The 27,712-nt window shown below is 40.4% G+C and overlaps 1 long non-coding RNA gene across 1 annotated transcript; it reads left to right on the top strand.

Moving 5' to 3' along the window:
* The first annotated feature begins 14 nt into the window (after positions 1-14).
* On the top strand, positions 15-20,907 carry LOC123285534 (uncharacterized). The gene is made up of 4 exons (XR_011503295.1): positions 15-478; positions 11,701-11,855; positions 14,343-19,713; positions 20,812-20,907. It is a non-coding gene; the product is annotated as an uncharacterized lncRNA (long non-coding RNA).
* The last annotated feature ends 6,805 nt before the right edge of the window (positions 20,908-27,712 follow it).

Below are 27,712 nucleotides of genomic sequence, written 5' to 3'. Positions count from 1 at the left end.
CAGAAGGCAATGACTTAAGTCTGCATAACAAACTTACCCTTGTTTACTTTGCTTTTTCTGGTAACTTCCCATACCTGATTCTCCCTACCCCAACATCTTCTTTTGTCTTTAGTTGAAGACGGTATTTAAGGTGGTGGTTTCAGCCATTTTGGCAAGTTACTCAGTTTTCCTGGGGCTCTCCTATGTGTACAGGAGCTATATGTGTTATTAAGCTTTTGTTTGATTTTCTCCTGTTAATTTGTTTCACGTTAATTTGATTATTAGACCAGCCAGAAGAACTTAGAAGGTAGAGGAGAAATTTTTCCTCCTGACAGTTGGTGAGCCAGCCAGGAGACTTTTACTGGCAAGGCACTGATAACTCTGAGACTGCTGTAGCTGAGAGATCCTGGACCTCAGACAAGAGCTGACAGAAGGTAACAGTTCTTACTTCATCACTCTCATGGATGTCTGCCTGCCGGGTCCAATGGAAGCAAGAGTGGTGAGTTTTTTTTTCCTTTCTAAGTTTAGATTGACAGGATAAAATATTTGTGGAGCTAGTTTCTTGGGCTTAGTAACTCTGGTAAATTTGATGGCGTACTCTTGGCTTTATTGACACATTTCCTCACAGAGGTGGTCACTGTTTTTCTTTGTCTCTGCCTGTTGTGTCATTTGTCTTGTTCTATGTCTTGAGAGCTTGGCTTTATGACCATTGAAGATATTCTCTCTGGTCTCTGCCAACTGGAAGATGCACATACCAGCGTGTGTTTGGTGACCAAGTGAAATAGACTGGGATTTCAAGCCAGTTGGTTGGAAGCACAGGTAGGAACCTAGGCTTGCAACTGATGTCTCTTTGTCTGACTGTGCCAGCTCTTAGAGGAATTTGTCATAAGAGACCCTAGTCCATGAGAGGCCTTTGTCATCTCAACCTTCATTGCTTTGTTAGTCCTGGAAAAGCCCATTCCAGTAGTGCCTGCTCAGTGTCACAAATTAGCAGATTTGAGACTGGAGGCATCTCACGTTTTTGTGGGAGATTGGAGAAACTGTTTTCACTACACCAACCTTCTGGCCTGTGCAACAAAGGCCTTTGCTTTCTTAGACTATTTTGGGAGTGAACTTTTTGGATCTTGTGAGGGCTGCCTCCTGTGCACTCTCTTACAGGACACCTCTTGTGTTTTTGGTTAAGCCATAAAAGTTTATTGATTTGAGTTGCTACTGAGATTAACAGGTCCTACTTGTCAATGGCCAGATGATGGATCTTTTAAATTGAAAAAACTTTTAAATTGAAAATTTAAATTTAGAGAGCTCTCATCATAAACAGTTGTTTTATTGGTATCTATGGAAAGACCAAACTAAAAGGTGAATACAAAGAAATATAATGGCTAGCCTTAAAAACTCCCTTAGTGAAAAACAAAACAAAACAAAACAAAACAAAACGGTTTGGGAAGCCTTATCAAATTTGCATTCTTCAGCTTCCCTTCATGAGTCTTACAAATGCTAACAAAAAAATTAGGTTAATTAACAAGAGAATGGTTAGAGACTGAAGGGAGAGTCAAAGGACTCTTCCCAACAAGGTGGAGATTTTCAAAGTGTTAGGAAACAAGGTGAATCAAGTGAATGACGAAAGAGGTGGAATAAAGAGGAATCAGAAAGGGAAGAGTCTCGGGAGTCATCCCAGCAGGGTGGAAATCTTTAGACGGCTATTAAGAGATGAGATGAATAAAAACATTCATTGATGGGGTTAAAACAAAGGTTTTTTGTTTTTTGATTGACACCTGAGCCAACATCTGTTGCCAATCTTCTTTTACTTTTTCTTCTTCTCCCTAAAGCTTCCCAGTACATATTTTAGTTGTAGGTCCTTCTGGCTCTGCCATGTGGGATGCTGCCTCAGGATAGCTTGGTGAGTGGTGCTAGGTCCATGCCCGGGATCTGAACCAGTGAAACCCCAGGCTGCTGAAGTGGAGCGCACCAACTTAACCACTCGGCCAAGGGGCTGGCCCCAAAACAAACGCTTTAATACAGCACTACCTAAGGTTGGGCAACCAAAAGGACTCTCCCTGCTGGTCCCCCAACATTAAAGGGCCCCAGTAAGTTTGCTCTATTTTCCCCAGTTTAGAGAAATTTAAGAAACCTAAAGGATAGAATTACAATGAGAAACCTGACCAGCAATCACTTGGGGCAACAGGTTGATTAATCAAGTTAAAGACTGACAAAATGGCCAGGGTCCTTTGGCTCAACCTCTCAGTGGAGACCCAAGGCCTTTTGTATAGGAGTAGATAAAATGCCTGGGGAGTAAAGAGGAGAAGTTTCTGGGACTCCTTGATGTGGGTACCCCATGAGCTGTGATACCAAATCCATTGACGGGACCCTGACTCGGGCTACAATTAGATTGAGAAGACATAAAAGTATCAGGGTTACTAGGGTTATAAAGGTTGAAATGTTTGAGCAAGTGTTGTGTGAAGAGGTCACGTCAACTTTGCCTCACTGTTTTATGGGAATGGATGTTATGTCTGGCTGAGAATGCTTCCCCTACCCAGTATTATAAGACTGAGGCTTGCTGATGGAGTCCTAGTGGAGGCTATGGTTAGAGTTATAAGAGTTGATGGAATTAAGGGGAAAGTTTGCAGGAAAATCAATGTATTTGAACAAACTTTATGTAAAGTGGTTGCATCTCTTTTGCCTGATTGTATTGTGGGGATGAACATTGTGTCTCACTGGGGAATGTTTTCCCTGCCTGGTATTATAAAATAGGGCATATACATCCACACTTCAGGCAATGTTAATTAAACATGAAGGGGACCGCTGGGGTTGCCTAAGTGTGAGGTAGGAGCTGGAGGTTGATATTCAGGGGCAGACAGGAATGACAGTGGAAGCTTTCCCCATAGAGTAAATTGGCCTGGGGTTGAATTGCACTTGGAAAGAGGGCCATTATTGAATGCGTTGTACAGATTTTTTGAAGATATGCTACATTGAACCCTGAAGTTCTAGAACGTAGAAATCCTTTGATTTCCATCTTAGTTGGAATAGAAGTTTTCTCCCTGATATAAATAAGCAAACTGAAGATAATTTAGTTGTATGATGGGTCAGCCCTTTGATATTCAGAGGGCAACTCAATTCTTTGAAGAATTAGAAACAACTGCCCTTGTCTTACAAATTGAGTCTTTATAGGGCCAGAGGTATGGCTTCAGAAACAATTAAAATATCCCCAAACTTCTGCTATTTATCTCAAAAAGCTTATATTGTAAAAATTCTGGCCTTAGAAAGCCAAAGTCCTTCTTGGAGGAAGTTTCTCTGTGCCTTTGTGATGTAAATTTTCTACCCCCATCTTCTCTAGGACCTAAGAGGCATTTTTTGAAATTCAAATTTTAGGGAGAAGTTTCTTATCAGAAAAAAAAGAGAGAAGGTATCTGGAAATTGGGCAAATGAAAACTCTTAAGTGTCTTCTCCATAAATATTGATAAAAAACTTCAGCCGTCTGAATAGATAAAACAACTTTTCCCAACTGCCAAAACAAAGTTTGGATTTGAGAGTTCTTTTATAAGCTGGTTAATTTTGTACTATTGTGCCCATCTTATTATTAAAATTTTTTTAAACAAATGCTATAAGATCTCTGTATTTGTCTGTGTGTGTGTGTGTCCGTATATAGATATTTATATGTTGTAAATGTGAGATATTTTTCTACCTCTGAATGGTATTGCCAAACTTAATTTGTAAAAGAGCTCTATTTAATTGGGTTAAAGGTCAAGCACTCATAAGGATTAGAAATTTTAATATTTTCAGAAATATAACAGAAACTAACCCAATGTTTTTCAAGTTCATGTGATCTAGGATTAATCTTTAGTAAATAAAAGCTAGTTTAAGGTTATTGGTTTAATTAATACAGACATGTCTTTAGAGTTGTCAACACTGAATATAATGCAGGTAAACGACTTCTATTCTACCCGGGTTTACTAGTCAAATTCATATCATCTCTGTGGCAAAACTTGTCAGCAAAAAAAAAATCTTATGATGGCTGATTTTGTCTAATGTCATGTAAAGTTTTTGTAGGTAATTTAAGCATAATTGTTAAGAGCAAATGAATTAAGCAGATGTAAATGAGATAAGCGTTTATAGATAAACTTTTTAGTAACAATTATATTTTGTGTACTTAAAAATAGTTTCCAAAATCTTTTTGGTAATTTGAAACCTTAGAGTTTTGCAAGTTAAGTTAAATGATGTAAATTTATTGAGTATCTAGATCATTTTCAAATAAGATAAATTAATGAAACATTAATTACTGAACATATGGCTACCTACTTTGAGCTTTTTGTTTCTGAGAAACTAGACATTTGGGTCTGTTAGTAAACGTATTTTACACCATACTGAAAAGTATGTTTCTAAAAATTATAAAAGATATTTATAAAATTTCCCAAGCCATAGAACATTAAAGATAGTTCACAATTGCTTACTTCTTAGTTTTCACTAGAAATTAAGATTGCTAAGGGTTAAAAATTCTAATATACATAATTAAAACTACTATAAATAATAAGGGAAACAATTCAATATGCAGGAAAAGTAGAATGTGTTTTTGGTTAAGAAAAGATCTGAGGTATGGAGATACATTTTTTTTTAAAGGGAAATGAGAATAATTTTGTCTAAAGTAGAACTTTTGGTTATGGTGGACAAATTCAATAGAAAGCTGGGAAAGGAGAAAGAGAGAATTTTATGTCATGTAGCCAAGTTGGTCAAAAATTGGATTGTTATAAGGGTTTTGGAAATAGGCTTTAATATCAATAGTGTACTTATATAAAACTAAACCTTAACTCTTTTTCATCTGTTAATAGGACAGGGTTTTCTTGGACTATTGGTCTGCTCCTGATAAGAGATCGTAAGAGGTTTCTTGTTTTTGCTTTTGTTTTTAAAGTGAACCCCCCTAGAAATCACAGATTTTGTCCTTTATCAAAATACTTTCTGTATTTGCCTTTGAAATCTTTTTTCTTTTATCACTTTGGATAAACAGATAATTAAGTATTAAGGTTCATAATGATCCATGATCCTATTTAGGGAAATGTTTTAAAATCTTTTTTTAAAAATTTTTTTGGTAGACTTCCCAAAATCAAATTCCAAAAATGAAGTGTTTTGACTATAAACTAACTTTGAAGTTTTCTGGAGGGGCCCTGGGACATTTCAAAGGATTTGTTCTCTCTTCTATAAAAAAGAAGATATTAAACTAATTAAAGGTTATTTGATATGTTAAAATAACATGGAAAGCATTATCAAATAAGTGATGATAAACTTTCTTAGGTTTTATTGCATGGGTGAATGTTATTATTATGAATGTTCAAGAAGTTGTATAAAATTCCTAAAAATTCTTATATATCCTGATATAATGTTGTTGACCATAATTCTAGTTATTATCTTAATGGTTGTGTGTTACAGAGATAACTACATTTTCTTATGGCACCATAATGAACCCTCATCTAACCTTTAACTGTGGTCATTATGAAGTCTTTGTCATTTATAGAGAGTTATTGTTTTACTATGATGCTTTTGTATATATCTTTCATCTTCAGAGAGATTCATAGAAAGGACTCTGACACTTATTGTGGAATGCAAGTTTCTAATAAACTTTCAGATCATACCATTGAACTGGGTAAGAATTCTCAGAATTCTAACAGGAACTGATGGCTTCATAAAACTTGATAAGATCAAAATCAAGAATTAATTACACAGGACTGAATGGATTGATGAGGATAATTACAATTCTTATGACTTTTAAAATTTTAAATATTAATGATTTTTAATGTTTTCTTTTTCCAGATTTAACGAAACATTTTTCTTTTTTCTCTTAAGCTAACTATGACTTAGAGCAATTTTGCAAATTATGCATTTATGAGTAGAATTGAAATGTTTATATTTTCTCTCTACTTGATTCCTCCAGAATTCAGAAACTCTTAGTGAGAATTCTTATTTTTTTGGCAATATAGTTATTAACATAAGTTCAATAAGATGTTGTTCTCCTTGTAACAGGACACAATTGGAAACATTGGTTATATTACAAAGGCTTTGACTGGAATGTCATATTTAAGGGAATCATGCATAAACTCAGATAAGACCATATGGCTGTAAGGAACTAAGATTGACTTTATGGGGCCAATAAAAGCCCCTTGGAAAAACAGCCTGGTTTCTTGCTTACATGGTTCCCAGCAACCTTACCAGGTGAGTAAAAAAAGGTCACTTCCTGGCAGGTGCAAGAACCTCTAGATATTTTGGGGACCTTGAGAAGAGAGGAATTTACCCAAATCTATAGGTATCACAGGCAAAGTCTGATGGCAAGTCCTTGGCTTAGCTTTCCTGACCTCGAGAGGTCTTTAAAAGTTCAATCTGAGATTCTTTATGAAAAGTTCCAGCAAAGCAGATTTAAAAGAGCTTATATAATCAATTGCCATTCTTGCTGTGCTTATGTAAATAACGGGGTCAAGTTTATTGAAACTAGACTTATTTTGCAAACAAGTTAATCTTAAGTTGGCTATCATTGGTAAAAATGGAGTGAGTTTAGAGAGAAAAATTATGTTTCAGTAATACACTTATGGATATTAGATTCTAGTGCTATTCATTGTCTTTGAGGTTTTCAACTAGATCCTAAATTCTTCTGGTTTCCTCTAATATTTGGCTACAACTCTCCAAATTAATGTTTCCAATTTTCTCCCATCCCTCTTACTTGGAATCGCTAAGAACAAAAGCTGCCCTTTTTCCTGAAGCCCTGCAAATGGGAGATAGAGGACCTGATATAAACTTCAGAAAAATCACCACAATAGTTCATATTTAGACAATCTTTGTGCCTGTTGCTGTGTGGGCCACTCAGAAAGATCACAAGAGACATTCAAAATGCAAATTAAGAAAATCTGTCAGCCTGCTGCCAGCCCTCACTCCATCTGAAAATGCTCTGAGCTGGACACCTAGAAATCTTCACCAGCTGCCCCCTGGGCTCAGAACCTGGTTTATAGTCTGTTCTAATCATTAAACTTTGTTTTTCTTTTGTTTCCATTGAAATACTTCTTATTAAATAGCCAGTTTCTCACACAATATAGGCCTAACTTTGGGAACCACCTCCTGAAATGAGACACCACTGTTTAACTGAGCTGACTTATTCTCAACATTGAGTGACTGGTACATTGAGATGAAGCAATCTATCAATTTACCTTCTGGACCGTGAAACTTTTTGTTTGAAGTTTAAAAGATGGGACCGTAGGGGAGTAGAATTTGTCATCCCAAAACATATCTCTGTCAGGGAGGAGGAGTTCCCCTTTCTATCCTTCTTGTGTCCTTATGGTTGGACTAATAATAAAATTGACACAAGATAGATTAACAGGAGAAAAACACAATTTAATGCATACTTATTGGAGATCATAGAGAGATGATGCTCAATGAGTGAACAAAGCAGGCAGTATATATCTTTTACATAAAGAAACAATAAATTTGTGAGGGTCAGGACAAAGAAACTTAGGTTTGAGGTAGATAATAAGAGAGGAATTTAAACAGAGTTTAGGCTTGAGGTAGTAAGTTAGTAAAAAGTGACAGGGTTTGTTTATGCAGGCTTCTTGGACTTGAATTGCCCAGCTCTGGTGATAAGGATGTCTCTCAGCCTCCAGGCATGGGGGGTTGGGGGGGGGCAAGGGGAGCATTCTTCACATGGGAGATTTATTTCCTGCTTTCAGGAGAACAGAGAGAAGAGGGTCAAAAAGGTGTTTTTTTTTTTTTTTTTTTTTTTTGCATTGGCTGCTTCTCAAGTAACTTTAATTCAAAGTAACTAATATGCTATTGTGGGATATCTTGGGGTGGTCTGCCCTGGGCCTTAACAACTCTTCAGCATAAGAATATTTTAGGCTGATTATTTGTAAGAAACAGTAGACATGGGGGAAGCTCTGAAAACCAAGTAGAAGTTATCTTTTTAAAAGACATTTACATTTGTAAGGGAAATCTCCATTTATGAGGGTATCTCCCTCGCTGTACCAGGAAGGGGGAGATGACTTTATTTCTTGAAACTCTCATCAATGCAGAAGGCAGTGATTTAAATCTGTGTAACAACCTTACCCTTATTTAGTGGGCTTTTCCTGGTAACCTTCTGTAACCGACATCCTCCTTTGTCTTTAGCTGAAGATGGTATTTGAGGTGGTGGCTTCAGCCGTTTTGTTGTTTTACTCAGTTTTCCTGGGTCTCTCCCATGTATACAAGAGGTATCCATGTTATTAAACTTCTGTTTGATTTTCTCCTGTTAATCTTTCTCATGTTAATTCTGTTATTAGACTAGCCAAAAGAACTTAGAAGAGTGGAGGAGAAATTTTTCCTCCTTGACAACAGGGATGCTGCTCAACATCCTGCAACGCACAGGACAGCTCCCCACAACAAAGAATCATCCAGCCCAAAATGTCAAGAGTGCCAAAGTTGAGAAACCCCATTCTATATTTTAAGACAAGAAAATCAGTTTCTTGCTTAGTGTGCCAATCAACACCTTACCACTCAAAGCCTGCTCCCCAGAAGACATCAGGATTACCTGGAAGTTTGTGAGAAATACAGACCTTCAGGAGCCACTTTAGACACACTTGATTAGAATCTGCATTTTCATAAGATACCCAGGTGATTTATGTGCTTGCAGAATTTTGGGAAGCAGTGACTAATGTTCTCTGAGAGCTACTGAGGGCAAGGCAGTATGGTAAGTGCTTTGGGGTAACTGAGTCGAGAAGAGACTCTCCCCACAAAAAATCCAAAATCAATCTATAAATCAAAATTGGGTTGAGTTTACTATGAGCCAGGTCTGAGGACTATACCCCAGGGGGGCTTCCTTCCCCAAGGAGGGAAGGGCACCAAAGAGGGTGTACAGAGTGGTTATAAACTGTCTTGGAAAAAGAGCATACATCACATATGATAGGAATGTCTCTTTTACAACACTCACAAGATTGCTTTGCTGGCACAGCAGATGAGTGGTGACAAGGTGAGCATAGTAGGTCTGTAATTAATTCTTAGTTTCTAGGAAGAGATACTTATGCTTAAGGAAATGTTGATATGGGGGAAGATACATCTCTATCTTTAAGGGCATCATTCTTGTCTTTGGGACATTGTAAATGTTTAAAGCGGATGTAAAATACATACTTAACAGGCCAAGTCAGGCCCTTTTGGGAAAACAATGTCAGGCTGAATTAATTTTAAACCAAATGGCTTCCTCATATACTCCAATATATCCTATTGCTTTTCATTTGTTTATCAAGACATAGCCCTGGCCCTGCCTAGGTGGTGTCTTTAAATTCATGAGAAATTCACTTCTCCATCTATTTTTGTTTTTCATCTTCATTGGAGTATGTTTTACATCTTTGCTCCCTTATCCTTCCTCCCTCCCTCCTTCCTTCCTTCCTTCCTTCCTTCCGTTCTTTCTTTTTCTTCTAGTTGCTCTGCTTTATCAGAGCTGCATTCATTTATCCCATGTGTGTGCACTGGTTTTTCTAGGTCTTTGATTTTGAGCCATTTTTGATACCAAAAAAAAAAAAAAAAAAGCATACACTTATCTTTTTAATTAAAGGAAATCGTCCTAGAAGGAAAAGTGGGTAGAATCTGGAAGACCAACCATCTTTCTGAAGCCTGATATAACATAATTAAATTCACCCTTCCTGCACTGAGCCTTTGGTGGTGCGATATTAAAAAGGAAAGCAATAAAGCTCTCCAGTACTAATTTAATCAGAAGCCAGTGCAATCAGTCTCTTTGATATACCTTTTGTCAACACAGCCTTAGGTTTTGAATAGGCAATCTCAAACCATGGAAATTTACCATACTGACTTATCAGCAAAATTTATGCTGAGCCTAGGTATAATAATAGAACTGATGAAAAAATAAAATGTAGTCTGCACACCATGCCAGCGTAGCATAAAATTATGGAGTCTTTTAGATATCTTATTTAGAAATTCTCTCTCTCTTTTTAAGCTTTTGACTGTGTCAGGTTCACCATCTATTAGCTCCATGTTTCTCTACAGAAAACACAAGCTAAAATTTTAAACCATTAAAACAAACTTCAGTTCAACATGATAAACATTTACTAAGCACCTACTGTTTACTAGACCTGGAATAAGAATTGTGGAAGATTAAGAAGGATTAAGATACAATCCTCGCCCTAGGTTATAATCTGGTGTGTGTGTGTGTGACAGGGTGGATAAGCATGTACAGAAATTTGTTCATGGTAAATATATTAATACATGTGCCAAAAAAGAGCTGCAGGAGTTTATAGAGAAATACTCATGTTTCTTTGTTATATAGAAGTGGATTTTGAAATTGAAAAAAAAGGACTGAAGAGGCTCTAGTTTGTAAAAAGCTGTGGTTTTCACAGTGACGTTTTACATTTTGGTTAACAATTACATTAAATTACATTTTACATCTTGGTTAACAATTACATTAAACTGCAGGGAAGGTTAACTAAGGAGCTTAAGCAGACCTGATATTCTTAGTTTATCACTTCTATTCATGCCTGTTTTCCCAAGGATTTCTTCAGAGCTATATTTTTCAACACATATCATCACTTGTCCATAGCTTGCTCTTTTTTCCCTTTCAAACTACACTGGTACCAAAGCAGAGACTTACTCTTTTTGATTGTGGATCTAAGTCATACATGGGAAACAATGAAACTATTATGTAAATATTGAAGAGAACCTGCTAAAATTAATATGTAATGGGTGTTTTATCAATTTAATTGAATAAAATTTCTCTTGCTTAGGAATGACTTTTAAAAGTACTGCCTAAAGTGCCATAGTCACTATGCAAATTCCCTCACCTGACATCTATTTGAGACTTTAATAATAAGGCTCTAGAAATGATCTCCAACTTTTCCCTGAGATCTAATCAATATTCAAAGGACATATACTATCTGAAAATGACAAGTAATGGGAAAGTTAGTCTTCTTGCTCATACCCGGTGACCTTGCAAAAGACTGTCTGTGCCAAAAATTACATCACTATTTGGGCTAAATTCCTAAAGAAATCCAAATGAAATTGAGTCATACTAACTTTATTCAATTAGGCAATCATATTGGAAGATTAATTTTTACGAGCAGCTGTATAAAATTGGTTTCATATGATAAGTTTCATAAGGCAACCTCACCTTTTGAAACTGGCAGATGTGTCCTCACTACATGATGATGAAGATCGTTAAAGTAATAACAGACGCGTGTTCACTACCATATAAAACAAGTCTGTTTCATTAATAAGGCTGGCCTTAAATTTTCCAGGCATACTTTATTTGTCCCAAATTACGTGAGTCATTTTCTCTCTGAATTGAATGTTGTGTTTCCGTCCTCACACAGAGCACTTCTGCAGCCTCCAGTCCCATATTGCTGACTGCTCTTGACTTGACATCGAAGCTCGCAGAACTGGTTAGGCGGGTTTGTTTTGTTCTGTTTTTTTGATGAGATAATGACAAGGCCTCCTTGGAATGCTGAAGGTGCACTGGCACATTAGGAAGCTAAAAGCTGGTGAAGAAACTCTTGAAAGGAATTCAAAAATTCTGCTTCTGAGAAAATAAATGTAAAGGAATCACATTTTGGAAAATACTGAACGGATGTCTTTTAGTTTTGTCCTACAATCATTTTCTTTCTTCCATTCTTTCACCTTCAAGCTTGAACCATGAAGTCAAACACTTCAGGGGAGGGGAGAGTGGGTCTCATCTGGGCACCCTTTGGACTGAGTGCATCACCCATATTCTGCCAGGTACGTCTCGGTCAAAATAGAAGAGAAAGAGGGGAGCCTATCCTTGTGGGAGGAAGGAGCTACCGGAGGCAGAGGGAGCACCAGACAGGACAAGGTGTGTTCTGCCCAGGCCAAAGTGCTGCATCTGGAGACATTTAAGTAGGGTGAGGGCAGAGGTGAGTGTGGCTTTTGTTCTCTTTCCTTCTTGAGAGGAAGAAGTCTCAGAGAGTGATTCTTCCTATAATAATGTGGGCAACTGCAGGGTGAGGCAGGTGGAGTGAGGGCCTGATTCCCCAGAAGCTCCTCTTTCTAGAAGTTTCCATGAATGCTATGGTGAACTGTCTGGATAGCTAAAGGTACTACTGGATGAACTTAACGGGAGGGATATTAACGTCATTAGGGCAAAGTGACTCTCTAAGCAAGGGTAGGTAGCACACCTGGGCAGGAGATAGAATGGAAGTTGAAAATCAGGCCTCATCAGACCCAGCTGAGGAAGCTGAGTGTTCCTCAGGCCCAGGAGATGCCAGCTGGGGGCTCCAGTGACCAGGAATAGGAGAGAGAAGATAGGGAGTGGTGTTTATGTATCCAGGGACCTAACACCGTTCATTGAGCTGCCATCTTGGAGAAGAGCTGGAGAAGTGGAGGAAGTTTAAAATGCTCAGCCTGCTCCTCAAAAAGCCTGAGTTACTCAAAGATATTATTTATTTAATGGAGTTTGCCAACTGGATTATATATTTGTGTTTTTCTCTCTTGGTGGTTGTAGAGGCCCACAAGGAGTATCAAGAATTATAGAACATAAATAAAGCAGAGGTGTTTCTGTACACAACTGTGTGCAGGATGATAAAACTTGCAAGGCTGCCATATAGGTCTGGCCCATACACCCTGGGACCTATGAATGTAATTTACATGACTTTTTTCAGAGCTTCAGGAATTTCTAAGTTGTAAAACTATACAGTAAATTTAGAGTGGTAGACAAGACCATGATAATTGTATTATTGCAGTGGTTGGGCTTTTTGCAGTAAGGTCTGCTGTGTGAGCTTGGGGAGTGCAGCTCCCTGTGGTGAGCGGGCTGGTGTTGCGGTTCTGTGCTTCTTACAAAGAGACTTGAGGAGAAGAGCTAGAGAAGGCGGTGCCAGCTCCTCGTGCTTCTGCAATGTTCTTGCTGTCCACCTTCCTCTTTCCACTTCCAAGCTGACTCTTTCTTTCTTCTTTTGTGTTCAGTGGATCCTTTGTCCCATGTAGGAACTGCCAGATGGACAGGTTGGGTTGGTGACCCCAGAATAAGGACCTCTCAGATGAACTTTCTAAAATCCAAATAACCGCAGCCACCACTGAAGAGAGCACAAAGCCATTTGCCTTGAGGAGAGTGCATTTCCTCTGTAATACCTGCCCCAGGAGTCAGAGCCCTCGGAGAATCAAAGTCTGACCGAGCCATTTGGGTTTGTTCATTTCAATTTATTCTGCAATGCTGCACTGGAGAGCAACATTCCTAGTTTTTTAGGGAATTATCATTTCTCCCTCCTTTTAAGTGAGTTTTACTAATCTATCAGCTTCACTGTAAAGTATGAGAACAAAAGTACAGGCCTCCACTGAGAGATTTCAAATTGCGTCAGTCTTGTGGGAGGTTACTAATGAGTTTATGCTACCCAAATATCACACCCTTTCGTTGTGGAGGGTGAAAGGCACACGGTGTGGAGTAGGTGGTTTGTAGAGCCCAAAGTAACCCATTGTTAACTAAATGGTGCTAACTGAACAGGTAAAAAAAATCTAGATAAGAAAGAAAAGGCATCCGTGTTGAAAAATGCCCCTTTGAAAACTCAGAGGAGAGAGAATCACTAATGTCTGCCATGGCGCAACATTGACATGTGAGAAAAATACATATATTCCCACTGCCGTGGGGATAATGCGTGGAAACAATACAGTTCATGAGCCTGTGATCTTAAATTAGCATGAGGGCATTATAAGGAGGGCTGAGAAAAATCCTTCAGGCACAGTCAGACTGAAAGACTCATTTCATATGTAAGTAATTCCTGCCTATAGAATCATCTGCCCTTCAGGAAAAAAGCAAGAACTGACTTTTTTGATGAAAGCATGATTCTGGGCAAGAATGACTGGATAAAATTTTTGAGAAGGTAACTTTCAAGATGTTGTCAATAAAATAAAAGGAAAAAGTGAGATGTAGGAAAGTTTGGCCCATTGTGGAATAACTTTTATGTGCTAGCCCAGTGCTTGCTGCATAGTATTTGTTGAACAAATGATTGAGTCCTATTTCTTTATAGCATACAAGGTAAGTTTCCCAAAACCAACGTCAACAGCCACGTGATCCCAGGGCTACCTAGCTGACCCTGATTCCTGTATCTCCATCTATGTCTTGTTGCCTCCTTGGGTTGACTGAGTACCTCGGATGTCTTATGGTTTGGTGTGTTTTGCAAACAATTAAAACATCAGAGGTAGAGTTGCCAAATGAAATACAGGATACCCAGTTAAATTTGAATTTCAGATAAACTAGAACATCTTTTTAGTATAAGGATGTCCCGATTATTACATGATTCCTGCCAGCTCCAATAGCACTCCATTCTTTCTCTTCTGTCTTAATCAATTCACATCATTTCATTCACTCACCACATGTTTATTGCGCAGTTTCTCTGTGTGCTCTGTTCTAGGTGCTGGGGAGAAGAGTCAACCAAACCAGGGAGTTTGCCGCCCTCATGGAGGAGGGATATAAGACAAGTAAAGAAAGACCTCACAGAATTTCAGGAACATCGAGGGCATGGAGGCAAAGCAAAACAAAGGAAAGGGGATGACTTTGTGGCTTGGGGGCCACAAAGAGGAGTGGAGATCCTGTGGTTAAGTCTACTCAGGGAAGACATCTCTGGGATGGGGACTTTTCTTTGGAGGAAGATTAGCCCTAAGCTAACATCTGCCACCAATCCTCCTCTTTTTCCTAAGGAAGACTGGCCCTGAGCTAACATCCATGCCCATCTTCCTCTACTTTATATGTGGGCCCCCTGCCACAGCATGGCTCAATAAGTGGTGTGTAGGTCCACACCTGGCATCTGAACTGGCAAACCCCAGGCCTCAAAGCGCAATCTGTGAACTTAATTGCTGTGCCACTGGGCTGGCCCCAAGGGCACATTTGATTAGAGGATAGAATGATGTGAAAATGTGAGTCATGTAGAGACCTGGGACAAAACTGTCCAGTCGCGGGACAGCAGATGAGCTTGAAATCTAATACGATTGTAAAAGATTTAAAAATTGTTGTTCATTTTTAGCAGTACTCTATTTGGGCCCCTCCCTGGCAATTATTTTTTCACTGCCCATTTTCTGTATCAAATCAGCAGAGGGCACAAAGGCACTGGCTGGCAGGGCTTCTCTGCTGCGGCAGGAGATGCTGTGGGCAAAACCCTGCCTGGTCTTGAGGGGAGTTTTTTCTGAGGCTGCTATAGAGTTTAACTCAATCAGTTAGATATGGTTCTAGCTTTAACATATAAACAGCTTCTATAAGGCACATTTCCCAATAAAATACAGAATAAAGGACCATGGGGAACAGTGACCTTATTTTCTTAATAAAAAATGCCCCTACCTCCAGGCAGCTTGACCCATACACTTGGCCATGTCGTAAGGTGGCTAACCGTCACCTTTGCGTTAGATCCCATGCCCTTTGCCGACTCAAGGACGTTGCTTTGGAAAGTCTCATTTCCTTATTGCAACATCCAGTTTTCTCTGTCTCCTGCTAATAGCATAAAGTCATGCTATCATTTCTCCCATCATTTGAAAACCCTCTCTTGACCTCATATCACCCTGCAGCTATCGCTTCATTTCTGGGTCCCCTTCCTACCAAAACTCCTTGAAATCACTGCTATACTTGTCTTCTCTATCAAACTTTATCTCTGTAACCTCTCTGATCAGGCGTCCAGCTCCACCACTCCAGGGACACTGCTCTTATCAAGGCCACCCTGAACCGCTGTGCTAACATCAAGGGTCAGTCCTTGCCCTCAGCTTTTGGCGGATCACTTTCTGATCCTAAAATCAGTTGGCTTCTGGACACCTCATTCTTGGTTTTTCTCCTACTCCACCTGACGCTCTTTCTCAGCCTCTTTTGGTGTCTCCTCATTGCTCCGACTTCTAGACATTGGATGTCCCAGGGTTCGATTTTCAGAGCTCTTTTCTTCTCTTTCTACACTTATTCTCTTTAAGATCTCATTCTATCTCTACACTATGTCTCACAAATGTATATTTCCAACCGAGACCTTTTCCTTACACGCCAGTGTCCTGTATGCAGCTGCCTTATCAATAGGTCATAGGGGCCTCAAAGGTCATCTGCCCCCACGTCCATCCTCTGCTGCCATCCCCCTAGGTGACGTCACCATTGCTTCTCACCTAATTAATTGCTGTAGCTTCCTAACTAGTCTTCCTGTTTCTACCCTTTTCCATCTACAATCTTTTCTTGAAATAGTAGTCAGAGCGATTCTTTTAATACATGCAGATCATATCCTGCTTATGCTTCAAACCCCAACTTTTCTCCATCTTGGAGTAAAAGTCGGAGTCCTCATGCTGGTTACCAAGGCCTCCACCCTGGGGACCCCTCCCTCTCTCCCGGCTCCTCCTCTCCAGCACACTGGCTTTCTCGCTGTTTGTCACTGGCCAGCTCCACTCCCCCTCAAGACCCCTGTGCCAGATGTTATCTCTCTGCCTGGAATGATCTTTTTTCAGATCGACCTGACTCGGGGCTCTGTAAGCTCTCTGCTCTGGTGTCAAATCGAGTGTGGGAAGCCTCCCCTGGCCACTCTGTTTAAAGCTGCACCCCCGTTTCCTGGGTGTGCTATATCCCCCTTCCCAGCATGATTTCCCTCTCGGCACCTATAACCTTCTAATGTGTATATAAGACGTGCGTGTCTGTGTCTCCTCCCTACCCCAACCCTGTCGCATGTAAATTCTTGAGGTCGGGGATTTCTGTTTTCTTTGTTAATGTATTTGCAGGCCCCAGAAGAATGTCCTGCAAAGGCAGGTGATCAGTAAATATTTACTAAATGAAAGAAAACAGGCTTTATCTTGTAATACATGATCAGCCAATGGGAGAAAATATTCGGAATCGAGAATTAACCTTGTTGCCTTTCAAGAAACTTTTTAGGGATTAATTGCTTTTCCTCAGTTTACATTAATGGTTAAGTTTTAATTCCAAATCGTACTGTAAGCACCATTCTATAAGTAATAATAGTTTCAGTAAATCTATGTAATGATGATTACTCACAAAGGCATAGTTTTCATTGGAAGCACTGATTATAACAGTAATTTATTGAAATTCCCTTTGTACATTTACTTGTATTGAAACCAATTAAATAGAATATTTTAAATAGTTATTTTTATATAATAATGTGTCACACACATAATGAAGCATTTATAATCTTTACTCTTTATAAGTATTTTTCAATTAAATACTTGCTTGGGAACAACAATTGAGCGATCTGGGCGCTGTAGAAGCCAGAGAATGCAATAGCTGAGCTCACACTGTCCTCTAGTGGCAAACGTGAGACCTGCGCTGTTGGAATCCGATGCTTGTGGAAGACGCCGCGCCTTCATCCGGGTAACGTCTAGAGACTGGAGTTTCCAGTTTATCATCTACTTTTACAGTGTTGAGTTAAAATTGTTGATTTAATACTTAAAATCTGAATTATATAAAAGACTCGAGTAAGCAATGTACAAACAAAAGACCAATTAACTTTTAAAAAAAGTGTTCACGTTTCATTAACAGTCAAAAAATACAAATTAAGAAAAAAAAGACAAAATCGTCCCATTTGCAGCAACATGCATGGACCTTGAGGCTATTATGTTAAGAAAAATAAGCCAGATGGAGAAAGACAAACACTGTATGATTTCACTCCCATGTGGAAGGTAAACAAACACATGGACAAGAAGAACAGATTAGTGGTTACCAGGGGAAGGGGGTGGGCGCTGGGCACCAAGGGGGAAGGGGCACATATGTATGGTGACAGATGAAAACTAGACTGTTGGTGGTGAGCACGATGCACTCTATACAGACACTGCTATATAGTAATGTATACCTGAAATACACAAAGTTATAAACCAATGTGACCTCAATAAATTAAAAAAAATACAAATTAAAAGAATAGTATACTTTTTTTCATACGAAATCAGTGAAAAGTTTGAAAAGAAAGGATGGTATGAGCAAAGAGGCATTTACACTGTTGGGAGCAGCAGAAGCTGGTACCAGTACCAATTCTTAACCTGGGCCCCTTTTTGTGCGGGTTCCCTAAAATTGTATAAAAATTTTTGTATCTTTGCCTTTTTTTTTGAGGAGAGATGAAAGTTGTATCAGATTCTCAAATGGGCCTATGCTCCCAAATGTTTAGAACAAATGTTTAAATTATTTCTGGGGGGCAAATTCACAATTTGTGCAAAAAACGTCATGGGTATGTGCATTCCAGCATTGTTTTGATGCTTAACTACTGTCCACCAAAATGTTCAACAAGAGGGAGTTTCAGATAAGTCACACTCCAGCCCTAGGATGGAGTCACTAGGACCATTAGCAAGCATGCTGTAGAATTAATGATTCTTTTCACTTGTAAATTTTGTTAGTAAAGGATCTAGTAAGGGAGGTTGGGTGAGGAAACAACAATTTCTGAACCTGATTTCTAATTTCTTACGAAAGAGAACTTCTCCAGTACAATGGCACCATTGTAAGCCTTGATTAAGGCTCTCCATCCTTCCATTTGACATTGTGTTTGAGGCATGAGCCTGCCTTCTCGGTCCCCAGCAGAGTAGGGGCAGCAAGGGAGAGGACACGTTATAGTATTGTGAGAACACCGCATTGCTCGTGTAGACAAAATGTCTGCCAGAGGACTTGTGACTCTGGAGCACAGTGAATGCAGCTGTTATGACAAATGAAACAGCTACTGATGGACTGGGATCTTCAAGATACAAGGTACAGAGAAAAAAAGCCAGCGGTAGGATAGTCCACAGCGCGGTCTTCGGTGAGTTTACCTGAGTTAGTTCTCACTGTGGAGACTGAAGACCCTGGCACAGCGGCTGCCAGCAGGGCGGGGAGCTGGGTGGCTGGGAGGCACTGAGGGCTGCCTCCTTTATTTTCACTGCAAACCTTTTGTGCATCCTGTTCTCTCTCCCTAATTGCACGTGGATCACTTCAAATAACAGAAACAGAAAACCACAATAAAAAGAATCTACACAATAAAAAATATCCACAATAAAAAAAAATGTTTTGACAAAGAAACTTTTGTCATAACAAAAATACTTCCAGGCCTTAGGGTTTGGCTCCCTTGTTTTGAGCAACGTCGAAACGTTCCTGTGTTTGCTTGAAGCCCATTGTTAGGCTTTTGGTCAAGCCGTGCTGTGTTTTTTATTTCCTATTGCAGGGTTTCTGCAATGCCATTTGTCAATGGAGTGGTTTTTAGCTGAACTATTAACTGCAATAGATGAAAGTAAACAATAAATTTAAGACATTAATTGTGGTATTTCTACTTTAAAAAAATCACATAAAATCCTAGACAGATCTGCTATTCTGTAGGAAGGTTGGGCCCTTTCTCTTCCGTGCATAATGCTATACGTTTTGTGCTCCAGCACAGACGGCTTGTAATGTAAAAAGGGTGACAGTTAGGCCCGCTGGTTTCCTTTGGAGTTTACAGTCCCGAAAGCTCGTGGAAACGATGAGAGTCTCATAACCTCTGTTATGGGTTGAATTGTACCACTCTCTTCTCTCCGTTCTGTGTTGGAGTCCTAACCCCCTCTCTCCAGTATCTCAGAATGTGACCTTATTTGAAAAGAGGGTCGTTGCAGAGAGAATTAGTTGAGATGAGGTCACACTGGAGTAGGGTGGACTCTAATCCAATATGACTAGTGTCCCTATAAGAAGGGGAAATTTGGAACAGACGCGCACACAGGAAGGACGCCATGTGAAGATGAAGGCAGAAACTGGGGTGATGGTTCTGCAAGCCAAGATTGCCAGCAAAACGCCAGAAGCTGGGGGAGAGGCATGAAGCAGATTCCGTTTGAGTTCTGGTAAGTTTCTGCTGGAGTGACTAGTTTGTGGTCCTTTGTTGGAGCAGCCCCAGCAATGAATATACCTTCCAATCCAAATGGAATCAAGCAGCAAAATAAACCTGGAGAGGACAATGCAGACCACTCTAGAGTGGCCAAATCATCCCCTCCTTTTTAAAATTTATAACTTTTTTAACGGTAAAAGAAGACTGTGTGCAAATAGCAAAGATGAGAGAATCTGGTTCCCAGAGCATCAAGTGCCAAACAGGTGTGACTGACTGAGCAGCAACCACACGTGCCAGCCTGGCGCCAGGGGTTCTACTTAGACTATCTGTAATTCCAATAATGCACAAATGATAGAATTCTTTTTTACAGACAAGGAAACAGCCTCAGAGGAATAAGTGATGATCCCAAGGGGCCATAGGCAGTAAGTCACGAGTTCAAGATTTAGACCCACATTTGACAGACATTGTCAGATTCAGAATTGCTAGACTATAAGTTCAGCATTTGTAATTTTTGTTTTTTTGAGGAAGATTAGCCCTGAGCTAATATCTCTGCCCATCTTCCTCTATTTTATATGTGGGATGCCTGCCACAGCATGGCTTGAGAAGCAGTGTGTAGGTCCGCGTCTGGGACCTACGAACCCTGGGCTGCGGAAGTGGAGGCACAAACTTAATCGCTACTCCATTGGGCCGGCCCCTCACCAACTGTAATTTTGAGATGCTTATTCCAACTTTTCTTAAGCAGGCAGGATTTGCCCACTATTTAGATAGAATGTGGAGTGGCAAAGATGGCACTGGGGACAGGCTGAATGGCGGTCCAGTCTCTAGAGCCTCAATGAAAGGCTATTGATTGTGTGTGAGTGTATGTGAGTCTGTTTATGTGTGCATGTGTATCTAAGAGTGTGTGTGTGTGTCTGTGTGTGTCTGTGTGTGTGTCTGTGTGTGTGTGTGTCTGTGTGTGTGTGTGTGTCTGTCTGTGTGTGTGTGTGGGAAGGGAGCTGATGGCGGTAGTCTGAGCTTGTAGTAACAGGTAGAAATGCCCCTAAGAAAACCGACATTTTCTATGAGACTAAAGAATATGGCTGAAATTCTTTAATCTATTTTTCATCATTTTAAGGATGAGAGGAAGGTTTTATTCTAGGACAGCTGCAGTGGCGTCTGGTGATTTCGTAACCTGAAGTCAATTTATCAGATCAAGTGGACTTTCCTGGGTAAGAAATATTAGCTTTTTCTGTTCACTTGTACAGAATTTTTGGGTTGAAATTTCTAAAATTTTTATGGTAGCAATCCAATTGAAACTCTACAGTTTCCTACAAAATTCTTTCATAATGTTAACATTTATAATTTAATTGAATGCATATATGGCATTTGATTATGAGAAAATCACATATAAATTATAATAGTGAATGTTGTGAAGAGTAGAATAAACAGTTCTCCGTCTGGGCACCTCTGCCTCCCTCCACAAGATACAACTTGCTCTTCTTTTGACATATGCTGTATCTTAAGGTAGAATTTCATTTAAATGAAAAACATTTTAAATACGAAATGACATCTCATTTGCTCTCATCTTCTGTTACACTTTCTAATTTCATTTTGTAATTTATTGGCCCTTTCTCCTTTTTGTGGGTAGTGAGGTAAAAAAAGACACAGATACTTCATTTAAAATTTTGTCACTTCTACATAAATTGAAGTCTAGCAAATTTGTTGTCTAACACCCCCAACAAGTGGTATATTTACTCACAATCTTCTCTCACATATTTTGAGATACGTAAAGTATTTTTGCCCCAAAGATACGACTTCAGAGCATTATTTTTTCTTTATTACACAACAGTGTATGTGAATAAATATGAGAAGCTATTAAAAGCCTTCTCTTTGGGGAGTAGAGTTTATTTAAATCACTTTTACAATAGTATTTACTGCCTTGTTTTTTCAGGTGTGTGATTTCCATTTACTAATACAAGTTCTCTGATGAGCTGTCCAGGGGCCTATAACCCTGTTCCTGTCTTCAGCTGTGCCCAATTAGTTCCTGGCCTTGCAGCGCGACAAAGCATTTTAAACAAGCCTCCTCTGTTCGTCCACACTCGTATTAAAATAGCTCTGAAACCGGTCCAGGCGCAGATGGCCGGGTCTCGCCAGCCGTCCCAGTCCCCGGTAACTTCCGCCGCCAGCGCCGTTTTCCACAGTGAGGTAGACGGAGTGGAAAATAATATTAATCTTCAAGAGGAGATCTCATGCATTATTGGTCTCAGAGAACCAGTCATTTAAAAACAATTTACCATCACAAACTGGACGTAATTTTAGAGAAACATGAAATAGAAGAAATCCGTTTTCTGAGGATTCAACTGGCTGGTTCCAACAAAGGCATCCCATTGGGCTATCAACTTGCCTGTGTTTTAGAAACACCAGCAAACCCTACCATGCCTGAAAATACAAAGAAACCAGCATCAAGAGCCTTTTCTTGAGGCCGCCAGGTGCCCGAGTGGTTAAGTTCCCGCTCTCTGGTTGGTGGGTTTTCAACGGTTGGCATCCTGGGTGCCGACATGGCACCGCTCATCAGGCCATGCTGAGGCAGTGTCCCACATAGCACAACCAGAGGCGCTCACAACCAGAATACACAACTATGTACTGGGGGCTTTGGGGAGAAGAAGAAGAAAAAAAGAGGATTGGCAACAGCTGTTAGCTCAGGTGCTAATCTTTAAAAAAAAGGAAACTTTTCTTTTCAGATGGTTGTCTTTCATTGCCCAAATCCCAGTTTTCTTTGTTAAAGCAGGTTACTAGTATTGAATTGTGCACTCCAGTCAAAATAAAAACTGGGATAAAAATGAGCGTCTATGAAATATTTCTTAATTTCCCACTGCTGATGATAAAAGCTGTGTCCAGCAGCTTTGAACATGAACACAAGTTTTCAGTAAACTAATTCAAAGTACCCTTCTGGGCCAAAGTAGGCATGTCCACTATCTTTTCAAGGAGCGGTTTCAGTCTCTATTGGAGAGAAGGCGCCATGAAGTTACCGAGAAGAATCCGTCATCTCATTTTTCTTTTCTGTTAATGGGCTTATCACATCATTAATCATGTGATAACATAATTTATTCTCAAATTTATTCCTCAAAAAAGTGGAGGATATTTAGGAATTAACTTTTATAAAATTTTTAGTGAGTTTTCTAAGAAGATAGATAACTAAGCCACCTGGGTTTCCCCCTAGACATGCTGTCTACTCTTTTGAATTCAGATGAATCCTATCGAGAGGAGTTTGAGAAAGGTTTTATTAAGACTGGCTTTTCTTTTTTCCATTTACGGTCTCCTAGAGGATTGTAACAAAGGTATTTTACCACAGTTCCAACCTGCCCCTAGAAGTCCAAAGTCCATACTCATCATTGAGGGGCTCATGAGTATCCTGGGATGCTGAAGGTGTGGCTGCACCAAGGGGTTGTTTAGATATGGGCTGAGCAAGGTCTCAGGGCGCCTTGTGCATCAGTCTTGCCAGAAGTCAGTGGGCAGGCTGTTTTATAGGTCAACTGTGAAAGGAACCAGCAGGATCACAACTCTCACTGGTGAGTCTAAAAAAGAGACCTTGAATTAGAAGATGGATGCTCATTTATCTGCAGAACTGAAACTCATCTTCTTCTAAGATCTTGAGAGGTGAGTTGCTAAACCATCTTCTTGGTTGAGATAGAAGGTCCTCAAGATCATGAAACCCTGACTTGGAACATTGTAAGGGGTGACAGGAGAAAAACCCAGGAGATGAGAATTCTTCCTGTGGGAAGGAAGATATTTGGAATGAAGAAACTTGAAGATGTGTCTACACCAGCTGGATGGTGACATTTCCCCTCTCATGTTGTGATCCCTTTCTGAAAAGCATCTGGACATTCCTACACTACCTGGTGAGCTAGTCCTGGGCCACTAAACAGTGGAAAAAGGGGTGGGAGCCCTGTCCATCCAACTCTCCCCAGCTTCCAGGAGAGGGAGGGCTGCAGCCTTTTGAGGGGATTGTGTCAGAGTTCTGTGGGGGTGGGTGAGAAATTATAAGAGCTAGAGAGAGGCTACTCCAACGCCACAGCAGGCAGTGGCAGACCCTCCCATGATGCCGGATCAGCAGTCTGGAGAGGACTATAGGAGATGTCAGTAACAACAAAGTTTCTGGTAACTGCAGTGACATCCAGAGGGACAGAGGGCCAGCACAAACTCCTGTATGGCTTTAGAAAGGGAGGAAGAGGGGGATGCATGCAAAAGAAAGAGGATGAGTGTGTACAACCATGGTCTTCCTAAAATCTCTAGAAAGATCAAAATTTCACCTGCTACTATTGAGCAAGCTCTGTTAGTATTTTATAAATGGAAACAAAGGATTCTTAAAGGAAATGATGCTAAGTGTTTTTAATTTAAATTTTACACTGATCTCTTCCCACAAACTAGGCCGCAGTCATTTGGGCCTTTTGTCAGTTCCTAGAACTTTGCTGCCTTGAGGTCTCTGTTCCGGCTGCACGCTCTGCTGCGAACACTGTTCCCCCAGCTTTTTGCGGAACTGGCTCCTGTTCATCCATTGCCGTGTTTTAAGCGGTTTATCCTCAGAGAGGGTCTCCTTGACCACCTTACTTGCTTAAACCTTTGCTCTGTTCTAGTTCGCTGCTTATCTTCTTTCCAGCGTTTTTCAAAGTCTGTAATTATTGCATCTATGTATTTTTTTTTTTTTTGCTTCCTCTCTGTCTATCCTCTTGGAATATAATCTTCACGAGGGCAGGGATCTTGTCTGTCTTGTTTAACTTTTGTCTTTAGTACTTAGCATAGTGCTTGGCCCTTGGCAGGTATGAAAAGAAAAACTGTTAATTGATGAACAAATGTAAATCTGGCATGTTTATATATTTAGTTGTGTGTTGGCAGGGAATTCTTGAAAAGTTATCAGTGTCTCAGTGGTTTTAAGAAACCACCTCTTAATACAAAATTTTTAGAGAGATTCTAAAGCCATTCTTATGGTGTACTTCCTTTCCAAATGAATTGATCACCAAAAGAAGTCTCATTTATGTTCAGAAATTTTTTTCTCGCCCTTCCTCCTTGACTATTTGATAGTGGTTTGAAAAAGACGGTGCGCTCTGTGGCAAATCAATTGAAAAAGACGGTTGTGTGTTTTAATGTCTGTGATTATGGGCATTGGCCTCTTGATTTGGCTGCATGGGAGGGTAGCTGCTCAGTTCATAAAGGAGCAGCTTTCACAGGTGAAGGGAAACCTTCGTTTGGTTACAAGTGCTGGTTTCCCAATATTTTTCCAGTGTTATTTCAAAAACCTAGTGGTTGACTTTGTTGGGAGACAATTCTTCATGGGTTTCTTCTGTTTCTGCATGATTCGTGTCAGCTTTTGTTTCCAACTCTTTTTTAAGGATGTTTGTATGGCAAATAGTCTTGGCAGATAGTGATAGTGTCTGTCTCCGGGTAGAGGGCAGATTTCATTGCTGTTCAGGATAACAAAGATAATCTCTCCCTCTGAAACAAAGGTTGGGCAGGTTTACTTGCAGTTCTCTTTTAAAGTTTGGGATTTCCTAAGCTTGGGTCTCCTAAGCTGGGATACCCACCCATTGTGTGGGAAGCATCCGAGGTTGGCCATTGGCCCTTGCCCTGTAGAACTTTCGGAGGATGGTTAGGAGAACTCATGTGAACATGAACCTCATGCTGCCTGCTGTGCCGTGAGTAGTAAAGCCCTTTATCTTTGGTCTGTGAGACTTGTGTTGTATTTCTGGGAGTACTCAGCCCCATGCCTGTCTTTACCAGTGGGGAGAAAGCCTTGGAGCTACATTTCCCAGACTCCCTTGACAGCTGGTTTCCAGTTATGTTCTTCTAACAGGAGGGACACCTATGAGACGAGAAGGTGGAACTAAGCAGAAGCCCTTGGACTGCTGGCTCCAACAGCAATGGTGACATGCAGCTGTGAGTACCTGCAGGGAGTCAGTGGCAGCAGCAGTGGCAAATGTGGTCCCACTGCTTAGGGAAGACAAGCATGGCCCCCTGGAGGTCCTGACCTCTGGTAACATCTCCTTCCCTGCTGATCTCCTTTAGGCCTTCCCATGGTGTGTCGAATTCTCTGCTTTGAGTTCTTTTCTGTTTTAAGTAACTAGACTGCTTTCTACTTTTCTGACTGCACCCCTGACTGACACCCTCCATTTGAGGCTCTTCTGGCAAGCTCAGTTAGAGGACAGGAGAGCTACCAAGGCCAGAAGGCTTCAACGAGCTTTTTTGAAACTAAGATGGGGGGTTCTGAGGAGACAATCTTGACCAGACTTATCTTCCCAGTCTCAGGAGGAGCTGCTGGAGGAGAGAATGTTGTGGCCTTGCTCTAAAGAAGCAGGGCCACATAAATGCAGTAATTAGATTAAAGAAACAAAATGGAAGAGAAGCACCGAACAGGGCTTCAAGCCTTTTAAGAAAAACCTTATCCGCTAATAAAATGTGGGCCAATGACCAATCCTTAATAATCTTCTCCTCCTTATAGGAGGAAGGACTGAGAGGAATGGATGGACACACCCAAAGTGCATGGGGAGCTGGACATGTCTGCCCTCTCTGAGCTGTGGTGGAAACCTGAGGAGGTGGGAGGAGCAGTCCCTGCTACACAACAGAAAATTTGACTCACTCTGCCAGCCAAGCAGGAATGAGGAGGAGAGGCCCATGTTTTGTAACTGAGATACTGACATGGGTAAAATAATGAGGTGTATATTTCATTTGTTTTCCCTTTATCACCAACACAAAAGCTGGTGTGCTTCCTGCACAGCCGAGTTCTTGCTAATGAGATCCCAAATCCAACAAAACCAGGGGGCGCTTCATGTCTGACCATCCTGACACTCACTGGAAGATCTTGGGAAAAAGTCTTGATTTGAAAAGGTTAGGATTTTATAAATACTTAGGTTTGAGCCCAAACAAAAACTTTGAAGCCTACTAGAATGCTAATTGCACCAGAAAAGAAAGAAGCCACACACATCCAGACAGGTCTTGATGGAACTGCCAGCCCTGGGAATGGTGAGGTTGGGAGGAGCTTGGAGCAGGGAACTGAGGCAGCATATCTCATAAATTTCGTGACTCACTGTGTAAATGCTGACATTTCTCCTGATATTTCATAGCTGATCATGGAGCTGCCACACTACTGTCTTCAACAAAACTAACAATGTTTTTCAGGGCAGCCAGCTCCTGTTTTTGGTCGGTTATGTGCATGCTGATGCCATCAAAGAAAAAGTCCCATTTCTTTTTTGGAAACTGGAAAGGTTGTCAACAGCTTCAAAATGGTGCAGCATTTCTTAGCCAAGCAAAAGTTTGTTGGAAAGAAAAATTGTGACACCCTGTGTACAGATGGGGCCCCCGGCACAGCGCTTGGCTGTACTGCCTGGTGACATGTCAGAGTGACTCACTGCTTTTGACTCGGGCATGTGCTGGCGTCAAAAATCTGTCAAAAATTCTGAAAGAAGTTGTGCTTACTGCTATGAAAAGCGTTAAATTCATAACTAGCATCTTTTCTAGAGGTTTTGTCAAGAAATGGGAGCCAGATACAAAGTTCTTCTCTGTGACACAGTTTACTGGTTTTCCAAGAGCAAATCTTGAAACAAGTGGTTGGATGTCAGCTGGGGATTCCCCTTTATTGAGATAAAAAGAAAGTAAATTTACTCTTAGAATAGTTTTGATGTGGGAGCAGCTCATTCGTGGCCTGACTTACCTGGCAAATATTTTTGGTCACATGTTTGAGTAAATCTTTTCACTCAAGGTTCTGCAGTGACAATCGTGGGTGCAACTGAAAGATTACAAGCTCTCTGATCGAGCTGCTGCTCGTGGTGGCCAATGACGGTTTTCCGATGGCGGGTGAAGATGTGCTTTTGCAGTTTGGAATTGGGGATGCGAGGGAGCCAGCGTTGTACAGATTCATGGCAATATGGTAAAGTTTGTTTGAAAGTTATTTTGCTTAGATAACTTTGAAACAGGATTGGATTTGCAATTTTTTCCTTGCTGACAAAAATAGCACCAATGATTCAGATCTTTGCTAAAGATACTGC

Source organism: Equus asinus, chromosome 5 (assembly GCF_041296235.1).
Source record: "Equus asinus isolate D_3611 breed Donkey chromosome 5, EquAss-T2T_v2, whole genome shotgun sequence".
NCBI classification, from domain to species: domain Eukaryota; kingdom Metazoa; phylum Chordata; class Mammalia; order Perissodactyla; family Equidae; genus Equus; species Equus asinus.
This window is presented reverse-complemented; position numbering and strand designations above follow the sequence as displayed.